The sequence below is a fragment of the Pteropus vampyrus genome, unplaced genomic scaffold (genome assembly GCF_000151845.1).
Source record: "Pteropus vampyrus isolate Shadow unplaced genomic scaffold, Pvam_2.0 Scaffold90, whole genome shotgun sequence".
Taxonomy (NCBI): domain Eukaryota; kingdom Metazoa; phylum Chordata; class Mammalia; order Chiroptera; family Pteropodidae; genus Pteropus; species Pteropus vampyrus.
Genome location: NW_011888871.1, coordinates 23,625 through 27,833, shown reverse-complemented (window position 1 = coordinate 27,833; position 4,209 = coordinate 23,625). Strand labels below are relative to the sequence as shown.

General features: G+C 55.4%; 1 protein-coding gene across 1 annotated transcript in view; it reads right to left on the bottom strand.

Moving 5' to 3' along the window:
• LOC105294592 (cAMP-dependent protein kinase type I-beta regulatory subunit) overlaps positions 1–4,203 on the bottom strand; it is a 97,454-nt gene extending 93,251 nt beyond the window's left edge. Inside the window, exons 1-2 of the mRNA XM_023532751.1 lie at positions 3,936–4,203; positions 2,701–2,808 (exon numbers count right to left, since the gene is read on the bottom strand). The gene's annotated coding sequence lies outside the window, so the exon portion shown is untranslated. The remainder of the gene's footprint in view (positions 1–2,700; positions 2,809–3,935) is intronic.
• Between the last annotated feature and the right edge of the window lie 6 nt (positions 4,204–4,209).

The following is a 4,209-nucleotide window of genomic DNA, read 5'->3' as shown; positions in this document are numbered from 1 at the left end:
GAAAGAACTAAAAAGCTAACCAGGAAAAAAGTTAAGCTGGACCTCTACGTTACTCTTTACACAGATAAGTTTGAAGTGCATCAAAGATGCAAACACAAAAGTGGAAACTATAAAATAAAAGTTAAACTATTCTACAATCTTGGGGCAGAGGCCACCTTTCTATGCATAATACAAAAATCCAGAAGCAATAAATATAAAAATCAACACATTCAACTACAAAAAAAAAGAAAATTTTCTGCATTAAATTTGAAAGGCAAACAAAACAAATATATTTATAATACACGTACAAAGGGTCAACTTCCTTAGCATGAAGAGACCCAACTCCACTCAAAATAAAAACAGTGCAAAATAAAACCACACAGAGATACTATTTCTTACCTAGCCGGTCAGCAAAAAGTCCAAAGTCTGCAATATTAGGTGTTTTGGCAGGGGCGTGGGAAATGGGCTCGCTCGTGGGCTGTCGGTGCGAGGTACACTGGCCTCTGTGGAGACCAATTTGGAAAAACTCTAACATTTAAACACACGTATCTGTTCTAGCAATTTCATGTTGCTGTGTTTATCAATAATTTGATTAAACTTATTAGAACTGCAGTGACCATTCTTATTCATGCATTTCTCTGCGCAAAAAATATTAAAGTGCACAAAAATGCATGATAAAAGTTTGGGGGGGACCAAATATCCATCAACAGGGGTCTGATGAAATGTTTAATGGCACAGCCAGGTGATGGACTATCATGCAGCTGAAAGGCCACGGCAGCTCTGCGTGAACTAATAGTAACGATCTCCGTGCACATTAAGTGGGAAAACCTGTGGCATGAACCTGCACGGCGGGCGACAAATAAGAGCCCAGAGTACAAACCAGTGTGTGTCCCTTAAGGCATGGACTCTCTCTGGAAAGGTCCGGAAGACACCAGTGACAGAGGGTGCCTCTGGGAGGGAGCTGCATGGAGAGAGGGGAAGCGAGGGGGGGAGACTTGCCCCCTACGGTGACCCCGGGCGCCCCTGCCTACCTTATGCATCTATCGCCCATTCAAAATAATCGCTTCACGCAGAATTTTTAAACCTTCCTAGTAAAGGTGGGGAATTCAAAACACGCATTATTTTCAGTCTCCTCCTGAATCACACTGAAACCACAACAAAGGGATTATGCTTTTAAAGGCCGAAACCCCCGAGGACAGGGAGTCCTGGAGAAGACCCTGACAACGTGTGAACGCAGGACTGTCAGCCGCAGATGGAATGGTCGAGGCTGGACTGTAAGAAGGCGGAGAGGGACGTCCAGGTCCTACCAGAACCCTCCAGATACCCCAGAAGTGAGAGCAAACGGGGGGGCTTCATGCCTCAGGGTCACTGGTTCGCTCCAGAGTAAGCCGTTCTCCAGACTGGGGGACAGTCTAGTGGCGGGGGAGCCACACTGGAAACAGGTACACGGGGGAGGTGTGCACACCGGACGCTGCACCGAGCCCCGAGCCCCCACCTGGGGACTCTCCGCCACCCCCGTCCTCCCTCCCAGGCCGCGTGCTCCCCCACAGAGCCTGACAGCCCAAGCAGCTCGCCCGCGGCCAGGCGCACGGGACAGCTTCCCTCCCACGCTCACGCGTCTGTCTCCTTGGTCCCCAGGCGGGCACGTGACGCCGGTGGAGGGGGTGAAGCGCATGTTTTTTCAGACCGGACTGAAACAGCGGCACTGTCTGCCCACGTTCCTCACTCTCGGGTCACTTGCCTTTAGAACCTGCCTATCTTGTGAGGATGCCCAAACTGGCCGCCTGGAGAAGCGCTGCAGCTCCCGGTGACAGCTGGACATGGGAGCGACCAGCGTCCAGGTGTGTCCAGCCCCAGCCTTCAGCGAGTCCCACCCTTCACCGAATTCAGTCACTATCCGGACCCACAGAACCCAACTTCGTAAGTGCCACTATTGAAGCCACTGAGTCCTGGGGCAAAAGGTTACGCTGTCTGATGGCTGGGACCCACCTCGAGGTCAACGTGCTCCCACCAGGCAGAGTCCCCTACAGAGCCGGCCGCCCCACACCTTCCGTCTCTACGAAGGCACCATCTGTCCAGCCAGCCCAGTTAGAACCCTGGGCCTTCCACATCTCCTCCCTCTCAGGCCCAGTTGGCAGCGCTAGTGACGAAATGACTCCAATCTGCCCACGTCCCCATGGGCACTCCAGACGAAATCGGAGCCGCCTCCTCCGCCCCTGGCGGAGCCGCGGCCTCCGCTCCCGCCTCCCTTCCCCGGCTTACGCCGCTTTGCCACCCCCTTCCACACAGCCTTCCCAAAAGCCAAGTCCAGAGCCAGCCCCGGCAGCCGAGGGCCCTGAACACACCCCACCTCCTCCCCTTGCGGCCACAACCCGCTCCCAGAACCTCAGTCCTCGGAGCCCCGAGAAGCCGGCCCTGAGCGCGGGGTCACTCATGCCACAACTGCATCCGTTTGCTCGACACTTAATTAGCTGCCCCGCCCGCCCATCAGTCCCAGAAGGAAGTGCGTTTGCTTTGACTCACCGCCGTGTTCCAGCACCGCGGACAGTGTCCGGGAACGCCACAAGTCCCGCGGATGTTTGTTGGACGAATTAATGAGTCAACCGAGTGTTATTTGCTAAAATTGGTTTATTGCTGTTTAGATGACACACTTCATACTCCAGATCACCGGGACACAGAACAATGAACCCGGAATAGACTTAGAAGTCACTCTTTCCATACCTCTCTCTGGCTTCTGAACACTTATTCAGCAGAGGAAGTCTTCCTCCACGCTCGGGAGTACATTTGACAGCTTGTCACCTTCTGGCTCACACGGAGAGATTTCACGGTCTACAGTTAAGACAGAAACCCAGAGTCATCTCAGTCACTATACGTGTCCACTGCTATGAAACAATTAAAACTCCAACCCGGATTTAGACAGCTGACACGTTCCCCTTCTCCAGCGAGGCCTGGGCGCAGACCAGGACAGCGGCGAGTTTGCGTCTGCCATCTTACTGCCCGCTCACCCGCTCCAGACCTGCTCATCGGGGTTTGCCCTCTCCCACATCTGAACAGCCTGTGGCAACTGGAATTCCCAGTTTACTTCCTCACGGTTCTGGAAGCCTGCGGTCTGAGATGAAGGTGTCAGCAGGGCTGGTTCCTCCTGGGGGTGTGAGGGCGTTTGGCCCAGGTCTTGTCCTTGGCCTGGAGACCGCCGTCCCCATGTTCCCGCGGTGCTCTCCCGTGTGCTGTGTCCACCTCCAAACTTCCCCCTCCCGGGACACCAGTCCTACTGGGGCAGGGCTCGTCCTGATGACCTTGTTTATACTTCACCATCTCCGTAAAGACCCTGTCTCTAAACGAGGTCACCTCTGAGGTCCTGGGAGCTAGGACTCCAACATGTGAACACAATCTGGCACATGCCTCTCCCACCACAGGCCTGTCCGTGATGTCCCCGTCCCTCTAGAGAGGGACCTCTCCCCACCCACCGCCTTCGCCTGGTCAGCTCTTCCTCACCCTTCCTCTCTCACCCCCAGCTCCTCCCCCAGGAAGCCTCACTAGCTGAGCTCAAATTCCTTGGCCACTCCTTCCATCGTTCTTCGCTAATGAGACCATTCCCTGTCAGTAGACTGTAAGACCTGTGATGGCAGGGACCGTGTGGCGTTTGTGTATCATCACATCCCACGTGCCCCAGACACAGTGGCCCAACACTGTGGACCAAAGACTGAATGAGAGCTTCCAAATGCCACCTAAAGACATTTAAAAGGCAGACCTGTCTTCAAACATCGCCACTTTACCAAACAGGTGTCAACAACAAAAAGAGGGGTCAAGCTCAAAATAAAATGTGGTCCTTAAAATTAAGGCCCTTTTGCTCCCTGGAAACTCATTAAGCGCGCAGTCACAGACGCGGGCTGCCCGGCTGACCGGACGTGGGATCTCCGGCTGCAGCGGGCTGTCAGGGGCGCGTTCCAACCTACCCGCCAGTGCGCGACTTCCTCCAGGTTGCTCGCCGCCCGTTCCGACGCCTGGGCGCAGCTGGAGGGCAGGGCTGCGGCGCCCCGACCCCCGGAGTCCCGGATGCCGCCCGTCCTGGGGCCACGGGGCGCCCTAAACCGCAGCACCAGCTGGACCGCCCTTCACCGACGGACTTCCCAAGGCTCGAGACGTGCGGCTGCGGAGCGCGGGGACGCCCAGCCGTGCGATGGCGACAACCGCCAGCGCCCGGCGCATGGCGCCGGCACAGAGGCAGCG